Raw genomic sequence first — 22602 nt, forward strand, 5'->3', positions numbered from 1 at the left:
AATGATCAGTTTTATTCAGCATGAAATAGAAATTATACATGTTATTCTAAAAGCGTGTTGTTGATTGTATTTTGAATGATTCATCAATGAATTATTTTATTTTATAATTTTCTCTCTAGCATGTTGTATAGTACAAATGCTAGACTTTTTATTTAGTCTACATAAACCCGTCCCTTTCTTCCATCCAACCACAATCTCAAGTTCAGATCTGCCTCAACCCATCAACATCCAATGAAGATAACCAAGTCTCCATTCTGCTTTTTTATTTTCGCTTTCAGTAATCCCTTTTACTCAGATACATCCCAATAAAAGAAAAGATCTGTTCCAACCTCCATTGCATTTCAACTTTACTTATTCAAAGGGAATATTTGATACATAGAGGCTTAGAGAACATTTACTTTGAAAGGCAGTAACCAAATTATGTGAATCATGTTTCAGAGATCAAGAGGGTGAGGAATGATCCATTTCAGCAAAAGTCTGAGTTCAATCTCACTGTAAAATGTAAAGGGTAAAGAGCTGGGCTTTGTTTTTAGGGTTCTAGCATTCAAGAGGGCTCTCGTCTCGACCTTCTCCAGGCCTTTGTCCGTGTGCATGTGGGTTCCTGCATATACTTTGATAGACATGATCAGCTCTCAGTGGGGTATGATTCAGTGTCGCCATCAATAGAGCAAAAATCAGTGATGTGTGAAATCCGGACAGCACACAGTGACTATAGAAAGTCAGTCAGGCTGAAACAATGGCTCAACAGCCTTTTAGAGAGGGTTAGACAGAAGCAGTGATGTATTAACAAGGTCAATTGCCTTGATATTTGGCTTTTGATATGTGGCAGAGAAAGCAAGAACGCTGTTTACTGAGGGCGTCCACCGAATGCATGCAGACAGGCGGCGTCTCTTCATGGCTATCTGAGCTGAACCGCCATCCCCTCTAGGCACGTTTACTTCTCGTTTTGTTCCCACCACTGTTTTGCAGAGGGATGTAGCCACCATCAAAACGGGGAAGTTTGTGTGTGAGCGGACAGATTATCATCCTACAAACTAGGATCCTGAGGGTGTTTGACATGAGCTGGAAGTAAAATGTGTGTTTGTGACTGTTAGATAGAAGTTGGCTGTTTAAAGCACGTCCTGGAGAGTCTATGTGGGAATTGAAATGCTCTGTGCTGTTTGTGGGAATGAAATCAGAAGGTGAAGTTGCCTGGGAGGCAGACTGGCTTGGCAGCAGGCTCATTGTCTCTGGAAGCTGTATTGATGGGACAAAACATTAATAGTTTCTTTCCACAGCTAATCCTGATGGACAATCTACATTTAAACTAGTTTTGGAAATATTTTAGGGTTGTATTAAATGGGTGAAGTGTGTTTAAATGCAGGTTCACAGATATTGTACATTAGTGGTGGTGATATCTGATTCACCTCACTGACTTCAATCGTTTGAATCTGAACCAAAAATGTTTTAAGATTTATGCGTTCAGTGACTAGTTCTGAAGGTCAGTTGGTAGAAATGAGTCTTTCTTTCTTTCTTTCTTTCTTTCTTTCTTTCTTTCTTTCTTTCTTTCTTTCTTTCTTTCTTTCTTTTCTATGCTTTTCTTTTGTTCTTTTCTCTTTTTCTTTGCTTTTCTTTTTTATTTTCTCTTCTTTCTTTCTTTCTTTCTTTCTTTCTTTCTTTCTTTCTTTCTTTCTTTCTTTATTTCTTTCTTTCTTTCTTTCTTTCTTTCTTTCTTTATTTCTTTATTTATTTCTTTTCTATGCTTTTCTTTTGTTCTTTTCTCTTTTTCCTTTTTCTTTTCTTTTCTTTTTTCTTTCATTCTTTTTCTCTCTTTTTTCTTACATTCTTTTTCTTTTTTCTGTCTTTTTTCATTTTGTTTTTTTTAGTTATTTCTTTCTTTCTTTCTTTCTTTCTTTCTTTCTTTCTTTCTTTTATTTAATTTTCTTTCTCCTCTTTCTTTTCTTTTTTTCTTTGCTTTTTTCTTTATTTTCTCTTTTTTTCTTTCTTTCATTTTTCTTTTTCCTTTTATTTTCTTTCTCTCTTTTTTCATTGTCTTTTTCTTTCTTTGTTTTTCTTATATTCATTTTCTTTCTTGTGGTGTATTTTTCATTTTGTTCTTTTTTATTTAGTATTTTTCTTTCTTTTTTAGTATTTTTCTTTCTTTTTCTTTCTTTTATTAATTTTCTTACTTTTCTTCTCTCGTTTTCTCTTTCCTTTCTTTCTTTTTCTTTCTTTCTTTTTAGTTTATTTTATTTCATCTTCTTTCTTTTTTCATTATTTTCTTTTTCTTTTCTTTCTCTCTTTTTTTTCTTTCTTTGTTTTTACATTCTTTTTCTTTTTTCTTTCAGTCTATTTTTCATTTTGTTCTTTTTTAGTTATTTCAACCCTTTTCTTTCTTTCTTTTATTCAGTTTCTTTCATTTAATTTTTCTTTTTCTTCTCTTTTCTTTTTCTTTCTCTTTCTTTTCTTTTTCTTTGCTTTTCTTTTTCTTCTTTCTTTTTAGTTCATTTTCTTTCTTTTCTTTCTCTTCTTTCTTTTCTTTTCTTTTTTCTTTACTTTTCTTTTTTCTTTCTTTCATTCTTTTTCTTTCCCAGAAACCTGGGCAAAATGTTACTGTCTTGTTTTCAGCTTTTGTAAAATCTAGAGTGTTGATCGATTTTAAATTTTACAAAGCTATGGATGATCTTCTGTCTTTTGAACAAAAATGGTGTTTTAAAGGAGCATTATGTTCTGTGATTGAAAGTGAACTAGTTTTTTCACATTTCCTGTAGTTTCTTTTTTTGTTGAGGTGATGATTTTCTTTTGAGTTCTTGTTTATGTGATTTTGTAATAAAGAGCATTTCAAATTCAAAATTATTTTTCTTTCTTTTCTTTCTTTCTTTTCTTTTTCTTTATTTCTCTTTTTTCTTTCTCTCTTTTTCTTTTTCATTGTCTTGCTCTTGTTTCTTGTTCATTTTCTTTCTTTTCTTTTTTCTTTCTCTTCTTTTCTTTATTTTTTCTTTACTTTTCTTTTTCTTTTCTTTCTTTGTCTTTTCTTGTTTATCTCTTTTTCTCTTTTTTCTTTCTTTCTTTCTTTTTCTTTATTTCTCTCTTTTTCTTTTTCATTGTCTTGCTCTATTTTCTTTCTTCTTGTTCTTCTTGTTGTTGTTGTTCTTCTTCTTCTCCACTGAATCATTTATTTAACTATAATATGTGTGACACATTCATGACAGAATCTTTTTTGGCTGTTAAGCAAAATTATGTATAATGATTTGTTCACTGATTCTTTCAGCGACCCTTTCTACAAGCTACATTTTTACATGTTGTCTTTTTTTTTAAGAAACAAGTTATTGAATCATTCACACAACAACTTGTAACAGATTCACAACTGGAATAAGTATTAAATTACTAAACCAAACAAAATGTCCATATAAGAATATACAAGTCCACAGGTGAAGTGTATTAGTAATTTACCTCAGCGATTTCAACAAAAAAAAATCGCTTGGATATATTCACTAAATTCATTAGTAGACCACATCTGCAGGTTATACCTTTGTCAGTATGTAGCATTGATTGCTTGATTTTCATTAATTTAACAGATTCATGACCAAAACTTTTGTGGCTGTCCAACAAAATTATTTGTACTGATTCTTTCAGTGCTCCTTTCTGCAGGCCACATTTTACACCGGTAAGGAGTGAAGAGTTTCTTTTGGTGTTTTGAGCGAGTCATTTCTGTTCATTCATTTTGTTCATAAATGAGATGTCAAGTTGTGCTAGTCTCATTCACACTAAAAACAGTGACTTGTTCGGGCATGTTTGTTTAGTAGGTCCAAACAGTGAAATGTTCTTTCACAGCCTGTGATTGAATACTATTCACCTGTGCTACAGTCAGTCTAGACTAAAAATAACTCTTTCATTTACTCAATAGTTTCACTGAAATATTTAATTGTAACAAAACACTTTAAAAGTCCTCAAGGTTTCCTTTTGCTAAACAGTTGCAGCTCTTGGAAAATTACAAGTTATCAGAGAATTATGTATTCAGTCCAACAATTCAGGTTCTCATTTATAGTGGAAAGATTAGTTGTTGAGTTTTATTCCTCATCCATCATTCAACCACATCCAAGGCTGTTGTCAGAAGGGTACAACTGAGGATTTAGTCCAGGTCCTTGTGATTAAGAGGCCCACTGAGGTCTTCTTTGTATAGCTTATATTCATTGGCACTGGCAGAGAGGCAGAACATCCATAAAAATGTTGTCTCAGGTCGCGTGATTTTTAGTGACGACCCTGGACGCATTTCTGCTGACTGCACTTTTGATTTTGTTCTGCCCAAACACTCTGAAAACCACTTGAAACAAAAATCTCTGTGTCCTTCCTCTTCAAACTCTCTCAGGGCTTTCTTTAAGGTGTTGACTTCTGTGAAACATCTGTGAGCAATGTGTTGTACTTAATTACAGTTGGAGTTCAGCAGCAAAGAGCATCAAGGAAGCATTACCACATCACTCACAGTTCAGCTCTCTAGCGTTGCCCTGACCTCCTGAACCTTGACTTTACACGACCTCTCGGTTTAACCAGCTCAGCGTCTCTCAGTGTCAAGTCAAAACCTCACCACTTCCTTTTAAACCGCTACTCATTCACTTATGATATTACCAAAGCATTTTCATATGTATGTCCACTTTATCTTCAGAAGAAGCTGTCAGGCATGATGTTGTAACAGATTCATGCGAAGTGAAAAGGCCACTTGTATGTGTTTCACCGCTTCAGATTTATTAGGTGTTGAGTTTCTATCAAATGGCTTAGTCTTGTATGGCAGGTCACAGAAGAGTCACTCGTTCTAATGTGAAAAGTTGGGACTCGGTTTTGGCTTTCTGTTTTATTTCCTCGTGAAATTTATACAGGCATCTGAAAACACTTTTTGCTACTTGGAATATGATGTAATGAAGGCCTTCTCCTTATTCCCTTGGTAACTAAACAGAATTACAAACAGCTGAAGCCAGCATCTATTTTGTTATCTAAGAAAAAGAAAGTTGCAAGTACTGATTTAGTACCAGCAAGCAGTTTTAACCATAGACATTAGTTTTTATGTTCCTGTGTCACTTGGCACTGACAATATGAAGAAAGGAGTATAATCTGGATAACATTCATACTATAATAGTTTATCAAAGTTGTCCTAAGACAAGATGAGTATTGTTTTGGTTTTAGGACAACTTTGATGAAAGGTTTTGATCCACAGTAAATCAAATGATGACTACTATAGAAATACTTTTTGTTAACGGTCAAAAAGTTATTAAAATCTAGTACTTACTTAGTATGCAATCTCAGACGCCAAAATATACTGTTGATTTTTTTCATTGCCTTGTGCTGAGTATTTTTGTAAGTTAGTATTTTTTAAGGTTAAAATACTTGCAAGTACTGATTTAGTACAAACAAGCAGTTTTAACAGTAGACATTAGTTTTTATGTTCCTGTGTCACATGGCACTGACAATATGAAGAAAGGAGTATAATCTGGATAACATTCATACTACACACAGCCATACTAGGGCTGCACGATTAATCGCACGATGTTGTGAGGCGCATTTAGTCAATGAAGCCGGTACTTTGATGAGTAGTAAATCTCCATCACGTGCGTTCAGCACGCACGTTCAGCATTTGGCAATTAATACACAGAGGCGTAAATCACTGACAAGCTACGCCAAATCGCGCTCAAAATTGAATGCGATTTTGAGCGCGATTTGGCGTAGCTTGTCAGTGATTTACGTCTCTGTGTATTAATTGCCGCTCCAGCGGAACGCACGTGATGGAGATTTACTACTAATCAAAGTACCGGCTTCATTGACTAAACGCGCCTCACAACATTGTTCGATTAATCGTGCAGCTCTAAGTCATACTATAGTAGTTTATCAAAGTTGTCATAAGACAAGAACAGGTGTTGTTTTGGCTTTAGGACAACTTTGATGAAAGGTTTTGATCCACATCAAATGATGACTATTGAAATATTTTTTTTTAATGATCAAAAAGCTATTATTAATCTGTAGTACTTACTCAGAGTATGCAATCTCAGACATCGAGATAAACTGTCTTTTTTTTTTTCATCGCCTTGCGCTGAGTATTTAGTGCTTTTAGTGTTAGTTACTTTTAGTTTAGTTGGTGGTTTTTTTTAGGGTAAACACTTGAAATACTGATTCAGTACAAGCAAGCAGTTTTAACAGTACTTTTATGTTCCTGTCTCACATGACATTGACAACATGATGATTGCATAATTTGGATTATGTTCATATTACACACAGTCATACTATTTAATGGTCAAGAAGTTCTTATTCAAATCTTGTACTTGCTCAGAGTATGCAATCTCAGACATCGAGTATTTAAAAAAAAAATAAAGTATATATTTTTTAAATACTTTCAAATACTGATTTAGTCCCAGAAAGAAGTTTTAACAGTATACATTAGACAAACAAAGTTTGTGACACACAACACTGACAACATATCAAAAAATAATAAACAAATAACAGTATAATCTGTATTACATTCATATCACACACAGTCATACTATATAGAAATATTTTTTAATGGTCGAAAAGTTCTTAATTAAATCTAGTACTTGCTCAGAGTATGCAATCTCAGACGTCATTTTTTCATCACCTTGCGCTGTGACTATTTTTGTGTTATTTTTTTAGTTTATGTTAGGTAAAAAAAAAAAAAAACTTGCAAATACTGGTTAGTACTAGCAGTCAGTTTTTAACAGTGTTTTTATGTTCCTATGTCACATAACTTTGCCAACATGACAAATGTAGTGTAATCTGGATTACATTCATATCACACACAGTCATTTAATATAGAAATACCTTTTTTAACGGTCAACAAGTTCAAATTTAAATGTAGTACTTACTCAGAGTATGCAATCTCAGAAGTCGAGATAAACTGTTGATTTTTTTTTCATCGCCTTACACTGAGTATTTTTGTTAATATATTTTTTTAAGGTAAACATACTTGCATACTGATTTCATATGAGCAAGCCATTTTAACAGTACCTTTATGTTCCTGTCTCACATGACATTGCCAACATGAGGAATGTATGTATTATGTTCATATTATTCACAGTCATACTATATAGAAATACTTTTTAATGATCAAGAAGTTTTTATTCAAATCTAGTATTTTCTCACAGTACACAATCTCAGACATCGAGATAAACTGCCTTTTTTTCATCGCCTTGCGCTATGAGTATTTTTGCCTGTTTTTTTGTATTTTTGTTAGGTAAAACAAACAAACAAACTTGCAAGAACTGATTAAGTACCATCAAGCAGTTTTAACAGTATTATTATGTTCCTGTGTCACATGACATTCCCAACATAACAAATGTTGTGTATTTTGGATTACATTCATATTACACACAGTCATTCAATATAGAAATACTTTTTTAATGGTCAACTAGTTCTCGACTAGATGTCGAGATAAACTGTCAATTTTTTCATCGTCTTGTGCTATGAGAATTTTTGTAATTATTTATTTTAGGTAAACAAATGGTTTTAATCGCCTTGAACTATGAGTATTTTTTTTTATATGAGTTATTCAGTAAAAAATACTTGCAAGTACTGATTTAGTACCAGTAAGCAGTTTTAACAGTATTTTTGTGTTCCTTTGTCACATGACACTGACAACATGATGAATGTAGAATAATCTGGATTACATTCATACTACATACCGTCATACTATATAGAAATATTTTTAACGATCAATAAGTTCTTATTCAAATCTAGTGGTTACTCAGAGTATGCAATCTCAGATGTAGAGATAAAATGTTAATATTTTTTCATCGCCTTGCGCTATGAGTATTTTTGTAAGTAATTTTTTTTTTTTTTTTTTGGGGGGGGGGGGGGGAAATACTTGCAAGTACTGATTTAGTATCAGTTTTAACAGTACTTTTATTTTTCTGTGTCACATGACATTGACAACATGTCGAATGTAGTATAAACTGGATTACATTCACACTACACAGTCATACTATATAGAAATACTTTTTAAAATAATTCTTATTCAAATACTCAGTATGCAATCTCAGATATTGAGATAAACTGTGGATTTTTTAATCGCCTTGAACTATGAGTATTTTTTTTTTGTTATTCAGTAAAAAATACTTGCAAGTACTGATTTAGTACCAGCAAGCAGTTTTAACAGTAGACATTCGTTTTTATGTTCAATAACGTGTTTTTTTTTTTTTTTGATGCATCCATACTGATATAATAAAAAAAAAAAACTAAAAAAGTATTTTTTTTAAAAAGTAGGAAGTTTATGAAAAGAAAACCATATTGGCACAGATTTAACACATTTTATATTTTCTACGATTTCTCAGGGAAAACAAAAAAAAAATCCAGTCACAATCTATTTTTGTTGCACATCAATCAAATGTCATAAATGTGTTTCCCTTTTAGTTTATTTGCCTTATCGTATAAAAATATCCAACTCATAGCGATTTTGTAGCACATCTTGTCATTTCCATAAATTTTTTTCTTTAATTGCACTCAATTTTAAAGCAAAATCACAAAATATGCATATAAATTAGATTTTTTTTTTTTTACCTTTTTATTACTTCACACAGTTCAGTTTTTAAAATGTCATGAGGTGCAGTATTATTTTAGTATTATTTATAAGGCTACAAGTCAAAAGCATTTATATTTTTGACAGTAGTTTTTATTCTTACATTTTGAGCTGTTTTTTTTTATTTGAAATATTAGTCATTTGGTTTTGTGCTTTTTGTATTTTATTTTAAATATTTCTATTTATTAAATTTAATCTAAATTTTAGTTTTAGTAATTTTAGTACTTCAACTATTTCTGTTAATATTAACCAGATATGAATATTGTACTTTATTGTAGCTTTATTTTAATGAACAAAAAATAGTTTTAATCATTTCTGTCAACAATAACAACAGTGATTTAATGTGCCTCCCAACAAATTGAATATTTATGAAGTTCATAAGCCAATGATTTCCATTTTTTTACATTTGTAAATATAATTTTAATCATTTTAAATACTATGAAATACTATAAAATAATTAAAAAGCATTAAAAAATTGATGTGAACATTGAACATTGTTCAATTGTTGAAATGTGAACATTGACACACATTCAAGATGAAAAGAAACAAATATGTTGTTACTTTTTCAATGATGGTAACACCACATGATAAATTAAATTTTAAATTGTTTTACATTTTTGTGGTCACTCTTGTTAGTGACCCTCATATCTTTGAGGCTATTCAAAGGAAATAGCAGTGAATATTTTCTGTTACACCTATGTCTATGTTAAAGAACTGATGTCAGTTTGCGTGTTGCACTAATGGATTGAACTGACTGGGAGAATGACCTCAGCGTTAGGCAGGATTAGGCGTAGTGTGGCATGGTGATTAAGAGATCTTCCTTTAATTGTATTAGTCTGTCAACAGATGTTCCACTCATTATACAAGGAGGACTGGGAGCACAGCTTAGTAGCTGCTGTTAAGTCTGCTTTATCTACTCCTGAGCAGGAACATTAGCGCTAATAGAGTCATGCTGGTTGGTTGGTAGTCCTTGTGCCAATTAATACTTGGCTGTGTGATGGTTTTTTAATTCAAGCACTGATAAACATCAGCTGGGTTCTGACTTGAATTTTGCAAAGTAGAATGCGATCCAAGAAAGAAATCACAAAATGCACAATCTTTTAAGTGTCCGGAGTGGCTCTTTTGACAAATCCTTTTATCCGCTTTAGAGCACTAGAATCCCAATGAGCTCAAATGACACAGGAGTAAAATCGTACAGGACGTATTCAGACAAACATCCCTATGCAATTCCCCATTCTCAGTTCCCCGTTCCTCCTCTTCGGCACGTCAGACAGAGGATGTGGAGAGAAGCGAGGGGTGAGGAATGCGAGAAGAGAGGACGAGGAGGAGGAGTGGCAACGAGGGGGCGGTTTGAGCTTCATCACAAGTTGAGCTGGAAGAGGAAGCCACCGATGTGGGGAAATAAACAGAGTCTGAAGTGGCTTAACCAGGTTTGCTAATCTGAAAATCCCCTTTGTTTAGTGGGATGCTGTTAGGTGTTTAATTGGTCCGCTTTAAGCTCTCCAGTCATGTTTTCCATGAGAGAGGCTGTCATGTTTAAATGAGGTTTGTTGGAGGTTTGAAAGCAATCAGATGACTATGGAGTCGAGCGGTGGTTTTTTTGCGCCTCCACTCTGGGCTGTGAACAAGCTACATTTTAGGGATGGGTCAGAATGGTTGACTAGTCATCTAACAAATTTAGCTTTAGTGTTTTTAGCGGCTACATTTTAAAGGGAATGATTTAAATGTAACTGCACTGTAAAAAGTGAACAGTTGGATCAACTTAAAAAAAATTACTTCAATTGGTAACACCTAAAAAAATTAAGTTGATTGAACTAAGATTATTTAAGTGTGATTGACCACACTTAGATAATATTAGTTCAATCAACTTAATTTTTTAGGTGTTAGCAATTGAAGTAATTTTTTTAAGTTGATCCAACTGTTCACTTTTTACAGTGTGCTCACAGAGGGGTTTTAATGTGCTGACAGTGTGTTGTTTAGAATGCTACCAGGAATTGATGTCTGTGAGAAGTGTTTCTAAATTCACCTTTTTAGTCGCTTTTCGAACAAGTTTTCTGCCTAAATGAGATCAATTAATGAAAGAACCATTTCAACAAAAGATTTCCAAATTTGTAGTATTTCAACAACTTCCAATGAGTTAACAAAGTGTGCATCTGGTGGACACTATACTATCCCAGAAGGCCACGGGAGGAGAGTAGGTGTGAATAGCAGTGAATAACATTGAAGTGACATAACTGATGCCGTAAGTCACATGACATTATGAATCTGGATTGCGTTCATAATACACAGTCATACTATATGTATTTAATAGTCAAGAAATAATCAGAGTATGCAATCTCAGACATAGATATAAACTGGCAGATGTTTTTTCAGCGCTTTATGCTATAAGCATTTCTGTATATATGATACAACTATCCTGATATTCAAATTTAAAGTGTTTTTAAAAGAAGGAAGTTCTTACTAGCACAGATGTGGCATATCTTTTGTCCGATTTCTCAGATAAAATATCCACTTTAACTGAACAATTTTATTTGAGAGATCTTGCTGTTTCCATCCAGCATTTTTTTTTCATTAGATTTTAATGGAATATCCCATGTATAGAAATATGCATAGAAATATGAGGGTGTAAATGTAATGTAATGTAAACTTTTCGTGACTTCACATAGATCCGTTTTTAAAATGTCATGAGGTGCAGTATTAGACATTTAGCTTTAGTTTTTATTTATATATTTTGAGCTCATATTTCGAATATTTTTATTTATTTATTTATTTTTTTGTCATAGGCAGATTTTTTTTCCCTCAGGGCCGTACGCTATTAGCATTTCTTACTCTACCAGTCAAAAGTATTTGAACAGTAACATTTTTTCATTTTTTTTTTAAGAAGTTTATTCTGCCTGGATTTATTTAACTGTTTTCTATTTAAATATATATTTTAATGTAATTTATTCCTGTGGTTTTAAAGCTGAATTTTTAACATGTAGTTCATGTAGAGATAAAAAAAATCCAAGTTTTTTTCAGCGACTTACGCTATGAGTATTTCTTATATATTCTTAATATATACTACCAGCCAAAATGTTTTAAACAGTAATATTTTTACAGTTTTTTTTAAAGAAGTCACTTTTGCTCACCACATTCTTGTGATTTTTAAAGCAGAATTTTTAGCATGTAGTTCATGTAAAGATAAACTGCTGTTTTTTTCAGCACCTTACGCTATAAGCATTTCTTATATATTATTATATACTACCAGTCAAAAGTTTTTGAACAGTAAGATTTTCACTTTTATTTTTATTTAAGTCACCTCTGCTCACCGAGCTTGCATTTAACTTTCTATTTAAATATATTTTAAAATGTAGTTTATTTAAATTTAAATGTAATTTATTCATGTAATTTTAAAGCTGAATTTTTGCAGCAGTTCATGTAGAGATACGCTGCCAGTTTTTTTCAGCACCTTACGCTATGAGAATTTCTTATAAATTCTTATTATATACTACCAGTCAAAAGTTTTTGAACAGTAAGATTTTAAAATTAAGATTTTTTTTTTTTTTTATATATATAAAGTCACTTCTGCTCACTAAACCTGCATTTATTTAACTTTGTTCTATTTGAATATTTTTTAAAATGTAGTTTATTTAAATTTAAATGTAATCTATTCCTGTGATTTTAAAGCTGAATTTTTAGCATGATGTTCATGTAGAGATAAACTGCCAGTTTTTTTTTTTTTTTCAGCATCTAACGCTATGAGCATTGTGTGTGTGTGTGTGTGTGTGTGTATAATTAATTCAACTGTAAATAAATGTTACACTTTTCTGCAGGACACTTAGTTTACCCAGAAAGGAAAATTGTTAACATTTACTCACTGTCTTGTCATTCTTTTTGGGTAGACTGTCCCTTTAAGACATCTAATCAATTTCAAAAATGTCTTTTTCTACATTAGACTTCAGTTTGCGAAGGCAGTCCCTATGGCTGTGTGGACTGCATGCTAAACATGACAGCGTTTCTAATTGACAATAGTTACTTGAGATTTATATGAAGTTGCAGGAAAACAAATTTCAGCACATCTGGACTGAAGTGGGATTTTTATCTTTCCTGTATTTATTGTGCTTTGTTTTATTATGTATTTCCATCTTTTATCTCTCAAAGCCTTCAGCGTGGGAACCCCGTATAACTGATGGTCGAGTGCGGAGGATAGCTGTGTTCTGGTTCTGAATGATACCTTTGGGCTAAAGCGGGAAAGCGTGGACATATCTCTCCATCTGCTTCCCGGTGACATCAAAGGAAAAGCCTTGGATTCTACGGCCTAAATATAAAACCTGCAGGAAGACATGTGTTATTCTGGCTCTCTTCCTGTAACCTAAGGCTGATCTTGAGCACTCTTTTTTCTCATTCTCTCTCACTTTGTGTACTTTATTCTTTCTGGTTTCTGCTGAAGTGGACTCTCTGATGACTAAATACAGTCATTTTTGTGGTCCTTTGGGTCTTTCATTTTATTTAGATGTGGGATGGTTCTGTGAACTTTAGAGGTTAAAGGGAAAGCTCACCTAAAAATAAAAATGATGTAATAATTTACTCACCCTTATTTAAGAAAAGTACGGTTTGGAATGACATGAGTAAACAATGACACAATACTCATTCTTAGCTGAATGATTCTCTGAATTCTACCCTCGACAAACTGAATTTCCAGAAATATTGCAAACGGACATAATCTGTTTCTAAATTAACTTCTGCTTCCGCCCACACAGGACCACAACGTTAATTAGACCACGTTGTTTGCAATTCTTTAGTGGTATATGAAACCACTTGTTCGCTAATGACCTAGACAAATAGAGAAATATCTCTGACAAGGTGTTAAAGAGTTTCATGCTCATGACAATTAGAAAGTGTTTGTGAGAGCACAGGTGATGGATCATCATGTACATGACACTATTAGAGCGTAATTTGGTCGGTTCCAATTAGCTTAGCATGCCATGCTCTACTGACTACTGACAGTCCACTTCTCTTGCTTTAATGACACCGTGGCCTTTGCTTTCATCAGTGTTTGTGAGAGCTATTTGGAGGTATAGATCGGAACTCACTAGAATGTGGGTCCTACTGATGCATTAAAAATTCAATAGGAAGGTTATGACAGTACGATCTGCTAATGTTTTCAATTTTACGTTCATGTTTTTCATTAGCAGCTAATTGACAATTTTAGCTGTCTAACTTAATTGGCTTAAAAGTGTTTATGCATTCTAAAAAAAAATGCTGGGTTATTTTTTTTTTTAACCCAAATGCTGGATTCAGCCAGTTGGGTCATTTTCTTGGGTTATTTTTTAACATTTTTAACCAGGTGCTAGGTAGCTTTTCCTGCACTTTAAAATGCTAGGTCCAGCTCATTGGGTCATTTTATTTGGTTATTTTTTTTTTGTGCTGGGTGTTTTTTCTGTTATTTAGCTTCCGGATCATTTTTACTGTCAGTATAAATTAGGAACCCCCTCACATACAGCTGAGGTCAAAAGTTTACATACATTGCAGAATCTGCAAAATGTTAATTATTTTGCAAAATAATTATTACAGATATTACAAAATAAGATGGATCATACAAAATGTATTTTGTTTTTAGGTAGTATTGACCTGAATAAGATATTTCACACAAAATACATTTACATATAGTCCACAAAAGAAAATAATGGTTAAATTTATAATACTATGTTGTTATCTGAATTATCTGTTTATCACAAGTCCCTTGTTTGTCCTGAACATACTGTCTGCTGTTCTTCAGAAAAATTCTTCAGGTCCCACAAATTATTTGGTTTTTCAGCCTTCTTGTGTTTTTCAACCGTTTCCAACAATGACTGTATGATTTTGAAATTCATCTTTTCACACTGAGGACAACTGAGGGGCTCATATTCAAATGCTTACTGATGCTCCAGAAGGAAACACTATGCATTAATAGCCAGGGGGTGAAAACTTTTGGAATTTGAAGATCAGAGATAAATTTAACCTATTTTGTGTTCTGTGAAACATGTATGAATCATCTGCAGCGTCTATAGAGCAGTACTAAATAGACAAAATGTTTCTTTCTAAAGCATCAGTGAGCGTTTGAACCTTTTGTATTAGTTACATATGAGTCCCTCAGTTGTCCTCAGTGTGAAAAGATGAATCTCAAAATCAATGTGTCATACACAATACACAAAAATGCTGAAAAACCAAAGAATTTGTGGTACCTGAAGGATTTTTCAGAAGAACAGTGGGTAATTTATCTGTTCAACTATCAGTCAAAACGCACACACACACACACGCACACACACACACACACACACACACACACACACACACACACACACACACACACACACCACACACACACACACACACGCGTGCGCACACACACCACACACACACGCGCGCACACACACACAAACACACACACGCGCGCACACACACCACACACAAAAATGCTGAAAAACCAAAGAATTTGTGGTACCTGAAGGATTTTTCAGAAGAACAGTGTGTAATTTATCTGTTCAACTATCAGTCAAAACGCACACACACACACACACACACACACACACACACACACACACACACACACACACACACACACACACACACACACACACACACACACACACACACACACACACACAGCTGTGGATCATTCTGGTAACAACACAGTATTAAAAATCAAGTGTATGTAAAATTTTGAACAGGGTAATTTTTATCAATTCAACTATTATTTTCTCTTGTGGATTATATGTTATTCTAAAAAAAAATATTATTATAAAAAATAAATTCCATTTTTTATAATAATATTGCTCAAAAAACTTTAATTGTTAATATCAATGATGAAAACAGTTGTGCTGCTTGCCATATTTCCAGACTGCTTTGATGTTTATAAAGTTAAAACAACAGTATTTATTTAAAACAAAATAAATAAAATATAAAATATATAGAATTAGGAAGATACAGTGCTTTATGTCTTATGAAATCTCAGCACTTTTTGTGGCCTATTGGCCATTTTCTTTACAGCAGACACTTTTTATTTTTATTTTTTTCTCACCAAAGCACATTACCAGCGTTACTTAAGCTCTGGGGTTGGAAATTTGTTGACTCCCTGACTTGTATTCACACAATCACAATGTTAATCATGGTCTCCCTCGAGTCCTTAATTGGTCTTCCATACAGCTATCTGCAGCTGTGCTGCTCCAGTGAATGTGAGCACAGTCCCGCTCAGGTCCTGCGCAGCCAAACCTCATCGTTAGAGCAGAGCCGTACTCAAACACAGAGGAAACATGTCTGAAATATTCCAGCCCCCTTTCTGTCCCAACCGCATACATAGCAGATTTCTAAACCTTTTGAATGTATGGGTTATTATGTAATTTGGGAGTAGTAATTGTGGTAATTACTGTATGTAGGGTCTAGAGTTATTTTATTCTGCGCCCGTGAAATGGGAGGGTAAGTCCCCCTTAATTTAAGCACTCCCCGGTGCATTTGAAAGTCAAATGAAGCGTTCAGTCTTGAGCTGTCTAGACGGAGACAAAGAGCATGATGCTGCTCTTTTGCCCCTGTTAGATCTGTGACATCTTTTTAAGGAACTGGACGCTGAAAGAGAATTCGACGTCCACTTTGTGGACTTGTATGGTCTTGAAGCTTTTGCTTGCGTGTGTCCTTGACGTCCGTGTTGCTGTATGGTCTCCTGTGTGATTGTTTATGATTCAGAAGGGTGCTCATGAACGCTTGTGCTCGTGATCCTTTCCTTTGCCAACATCACAATTGCCCAACAGTCTGTGTGTCATTCTGTCACCAGAGTTTGGAGTTAGAGGAGGACAACAAAAGCTGGGACTGCGCTGTATATTGTTTGAAATATGCACAGGGTCAAGGTTTGGCAGGTACGCGTGTTCCAGTTAGCACCTGCTGTTGTAGAACAACATTATTTGGATTCAAAAAGCAAATCAAATGTATTTATTTTGATAAAATAGATTTTAGAAACTGAAAGTATTTCATTGTGTTATATTAGATGATGTACACTCTTAAAAATAAAGGTGCTTCACAATGCCATAGAAGAACTTTTTTTGTCTAAATGGTTCCATAAAGAACCTTTAACATCTGAAGAACCGTTCTTTTCACAAAAGGTTCTTTGTGGTGAAAGAAGGTTCTTCAGATTATAAAGAGGTAAGAAAGAGATGGTTCTTTAAAGAACCTTTGACTGAATGGTTCTTTGTGGAACCAAAAATGGTTCTCCTATGGCATCGCTGTGAAGAACCTTTTAAAGCACCTTTAGATTTAAGAGTGTAACAGAAGGATTTTAAAGGAACAGTTTACCCAACAATGCAAATGCAAATTTGCTCACCCCCACGCCATCAAAGATCTTGAGTTTGTTTTTTCATCACAACATATTTTTAGCATTACATCATTTGTTCACCAATGGATTTTTTTGCGGCGAATAGGTGCTGTTAGAATGAGGCACCAACGTATTTGTTAAGTACTATTTTGGACTGTTTTGCTTGTAAGACATGCTTGATCTGTGCATGTTTCTCTCCTGATTCAGACAAGACAAACTTTCACTGAAAAAAGTATTATTATGAATAGAGGACTCATAATTTGGAAAGAGAAAACAACACTTTCGAGTTCAAAAAGCTTGCATTTGCTTATTTCAAACTGCTAAATTTCTCCAAATCTGTTCTCATGAAGAAAAAAACTTGGATAGCCTGAGAGCAGAGTTATGGACTCGAGTTGCATGACTCGAGACTTGACTCGGACTCGAGTCCCAAATTTGATGACTTGTGGCTTGACTTGACATAATCAAAGAAGACTTGCGACTCAACTTTGACAGGAATGACTCGAGACTTGACTTGGACTTGAACCCTGTGACTCAGCAAGTCTTTATGGCCTACCTTCTGGCCTACCTTCTAAAAAAAATCTGATCAATATAGGCTGGTTACTGAAGCGTATGATCACACTGGTATGATTAGCGCAGCTTTTGGCACTGAGCCAGAGAGGGACTTGCAAAGTGAGTGCTTGCATTGTTTTTGTCCACACAATGTTTAGGACATTTAATGTTTTAGACATTTAAATTACACATAATCACTATAAACCACTTATAATAATAATAATAATAATAATAATAAGAAGAAGAAGAAAACGCCACTGTATATTGAAACAGCAGTAGCCTAATAATTGGCCAAACCTTTCAAACATTATTTATCTATTTATTTTTACGTCAAACATGTGAAATATGTAGCCTACATATAAAGTTCACTCTATTCTTCCTGTTTACGAGCCACTCACTTTCATGTCTTACGATAAATTAATGTCTGTTTTACGTATTATCAAGTTATAAAATATTTGACTCTGAATAACTGATTGATTAAAATAACTGAATCCTTAACAAATGAAACAGTGGACTTAAACTAAATTATTAATTCAGTTAGGCCTATATTTGTTCACAAATAGTGATTAATTCCTCAATGAAACACCACTAATTATTATAGCAAGGCACGGGCCTTTTTTGAGTAAAACATTTCAGGATTTCTATATAATGGACTTCTATGGTGCCCCCGAGTTTGAACTTCCGAAATGCAGCTTCAAAGGGCTCTAAATGATCCCAGCCGAGGAAGAAGGGTCATATCTAGCAAAACGATGGGTTATTTTCTAAAAAAAAAAAAAAAATACAATTTATATACTTTTTTACCTCAAATGCTCATCTTGTCTAGTTCAGCAAGACGAGCATTTGAGATTAAAAAGTATATTAGTTGTAAATGTTTTTAGAAAATAACCCATCATTTTGCTAGATAAGACCCTTCTTCCTCGGCTGGGATCATTTAGAGCCCTTTGAAGCTGCATTTAAACTGCATTTTGGAAGTTCAAACTCGGGGGCACCATAGAAGTCCATTATATAAAGAGAAATCCTGAAATGTTTGCCTCAAAAAACACCATTTCTTTACGACTGAAGAAAGAAAGACATGAACATCTTGGATGGCAAGGGGGTGAGTACATTATCCATAAATTTTTGTTCTGAAAGTGAACTACTACTTTAATAATTCAGTACCAGTAATAAATAAGTAAGCACCAAATGACCAAATCAGCATATTAGAATGATTTCTAAAGGATCATGTGACACTCAAGACTTGAGTAATGGAGTAATATGTATTCTCCTATTAACAGCTTCTTTATTGCTCAGTCTCATCTAGAGGAGAGGCCTGCTCTGATTGGCTCGACCCAGGTGTTCATTTCTGAAGCAGACTTGTTAAGCTGATAGTGGTGTGTTTGTCATCTCTGTTCGCCCGTGCCTTGACGTGACGTCTTTTTGAGGACTGCTCTTAAAGGCCATCAAAGGAAAAAAAAAGCTCTACTCTAAGCTGCTTTGCTTTAGCACACTTCCAAGGTACACGTAAAGCCGTGTACACTCCACGAGCGCACCTTCACAAATCCCCCCTTTTTGGACACACGCTTAACCTGCTTTGAATAAAACTTGAGGTGACATCAGACGAACCGGAAACGTCAAAGAACCGTGGGGAGGTTTGAAGTGCTGCATATGCGTATATGTGTGAGTTTTAGATAGTGAGTAAGTGTCTTTGTAAATGTCACTTTAGCGCACGTGTGTGGAATCCTGCAGTTCCCGCTTCCTGTTGCGAGAGGTGATTACAGTCTATCAGTCACACCAACCCTGCCTTCAAAACCAAAGTGCACAAATACGCTGTCGTCATAGCAACAGGGCTAAAAATTGTCAATGGGAGGTGCAGTGGATTTATCAATGATGGCCTCATTTTAGATATTGAAGCAGGGTTAAGCCATCATACATGGTGCTTTAAAAGGGCACATGGATATGCAGATTTCACCACCACCCTGTTTTACGCCACTGATAAGTGGCATTTGCATAGAGCGGGACCTCGTCCCATATTTTAGTCTTCAAGACTTTAGATAGAGGTGAAGAGCTACGGTATGCCCATCAGTTACACAAGATAATTGGATACTTCAGATGATGTTCTTATCTCAGAACTAGAAATGACACTTCATTGTGAACCTGTTGACCCTTTTCTTCCAGCTCCTCTAGTTTTTCCCCAGGGCCGTTCATCTGGTTACAGGTTAACAGTGTTGCTAATTTTGCATACGACTTCATTTTAATGTCTTCTTTTGTGTCTTACATACATGAAACATGACAATGCACACTATATTTTTTTACACGTTGACAGTTTACAAAAAAGGGTCAGTCGAGGAACAGATGATTTTGCTATGATTTTAATTACTTTTATCCCATGAGAGGGTTACTAGTGCTGTTGGAGAATAAATAAAGAAAGCAGTGAGTAACTTAATAGGATTCTTCAGTATTGTGACAGTATGTGGCTCTTTTCAAAGCAAGGGGTTTTCCAGTAATTAGCTGTGTTTTGTGTAATGGCACACAGCTATTTTTGTAACGCTGTATAGCTATTTATTGTTTTGTAAAAAATCACAGTAATGTATCTTTTATTAGTGTTTTATTAGTTGTAATGCTGTTTTTAGTAGTTGTTTTTTATGTAGTTGTATTGTAGTAGTTGTAATATTTATATAAGGTAATGTTATATAATATAATATAATTAATATAATTATAATATAATATAATGTAATATAATAAATATATTTAAGCCTCTAACATTAGCGTGCCTTTTCTTTTTTATTCTGTCAATTTTCTTTTTATTTATTATATTTATTTTTGTAAGTCGCTTTGGATAAAAGTGTCTGCTAAATGTCTAGATGTAAATGTAATATAATATTTATTGTTTTGTAAGATGGACACAGGAGAACAAAAAAAAGGTTATCACATTAAAACATATTTTAGTAGTGTTTTATAAGTTAAAATTTATAATTAAGGTATAATTTCTTCATTTTTATTATTTTTTAAGCTGCCACCTTAATTGTGGTTATTTTATTTATATAATATAATATAATATAATATAATATACAATATACTACAATATAATAGAATAGAATAATATAATAATATTATAATCTTGAAAATCAGTGTGTATTAGCTATGTACTGTTTTTATCACAAGAAGTACAAGAAAACATCTTTTCTGTTTTATTAGTTAAAATTAGTAAGTTTTTTTGTAGTTTATTCATTTATTTAAATTTCATATTTATAATATAATATGATATGATATGATATGATATGATATGATATGATATGATATAATAAATAGCTTCAATGTGTAGCTTCAAACCATTTTGTAAGATGGACCCAGGATAGGAAAAAAGATAAATAATAATAATAATATGATTTTTGTCACATTACAATAACTTTTATTGTTGTTGTTGTTGTTTTTTTTTGTATTTTATATTCATTATATATATTTTATTATACCTAATTGTGAATATTATATGTAACATTTTTTTTTATAATTTATAATACAATATAATATATATTGACAATGTAATAATAATATATAGATTCAATTAATTAGTTGTAAAGTTTTGTAAGATGGATCCAGGAGAAAAAAGAAAGTGTTTATTTTCTTAAATCACAATTGCAATTGAAATCAATTTTAATAGGGTTTTATTAGTTTTTAATGCTGCCATCCTAATTGTGATTATTACATTTAAAATGCATTATACTAATACAATACAATACAATTTATGTTACATTATAGTTTCAGTATACTGTATTAGCTACTTTTTTGGGACTTTTTGTAAGATTATTTTACAAATAAAATTAAAATTGAGTATTTTATTTTATTTTTATTAGGCAACAAGTCTAAACAAGTAAAATTTTGCCTAAAAACTCTTAAAATTACATTTTATGACACAAAACAGTATATAATGTATTTTATTTTATTTTATTTTATTGTTTGCATTTTTCTGAATGTGAAAACGGTGACTTTTATAGCTGTGACATGACAAATGAGCAATATCACTCGAGCAGCCACATGATATGTCTGTGATTCGGCCATAGGCCACAAATAAGTGAAGCCTAAACAAGTAAATTCTTGCATAAAAAAGTCTTAAAACTACATTCAATGACACAAAACAGTATTATTTATAAAATCATAATGAATTTGGGCACCCACCATGACAATCAGAGTCATACAAACAGTTGGAGTTCCCATATCACTAGAATATCACACTCCTCTTAGCCAATCAGATTCAAGAACCAGAAAGAACTGTTGTATAACCTGAAATACAACAGCAACTAACCTACAGCATGTATTAGCATCAAGAAGTGTAGCTAAATTTGAAACCCGACTGCAGTTTAACCTGTTTAAATTGAGTAGCTTGTAGCTCTTCCAGTTTAAAGTAGCTTCCCTTGACAATGTCAGTGTGTACAGAAGACTTGTGAAGTCTCGCAAGAAACGATAAACTCAATTCACCAGAAGAGTTAATTACACTCCTTTGGAGCTGCTCCTGTTTTGGAAAACAAACATAACAATGTTTTCATTAATGAGTGATTGAGTCTCCTTTTTTTAAGTTTTAATTTTCGTCCCCATTATTTCCAAGCAGCTGTACATTGACAATGATAGCTGCTGAATCCATTATTAATATGTTTATGCTGGCGTTCCTCTGATGACTGTCACGATTTCAAACGGAAAATTAAGCTATTAGCCGAGTCTGTATGTGTCTGTATTTTTCATAATAACGTGCATTGCAAATTTAACAACACGGTGCCATTTGTATAATTGGAATAGTGAGCTGAATTAGCAATTTATTTAAATTGCCCTTTCTTGATGTACTCTTTTAGGTAATGCTTGCCTGGAGCACACCAATCTCTCAGTATGTTAATGAGTTACACAAGGAACATGTTAAATATGTGCACTCCTCATTTGCATACAAATTCAATTAACCTAGTTGAAGGAGGGAAAAAAGAGAAACAAATCTTTTGATTGATGTTTTTTTCTTTGTGGTGATGTGCATTGACTGAGGGCGATATCTCTCAATAGACATATTGTTTTGCTTTGATGGTCAAAAACCGAAACTCTTGATCTCGAAATATCCTGAGAGTAAAATGTCAGGTTAACCACAACCTCATAAGGATCCTAACGCGATTCTACAACGTCTGCGCAATGTCAGTGCGTCCAATCCGCAATTTAACGACTTGCT

This window comes from Garra rufa, chromosome 17 (genome assembly GCF_049309525.1).
Source record: "Garra rufa chromosome 17, GarRuf1.0, whole genome shotgun sequence".
Taxonomy (NCBI): domain Eukaryota; kingdom Metazoa; phylum Chordata; class Actinopteri; order Cypriniformes; family Cyprinidae; genus Garra; species Garra rufa.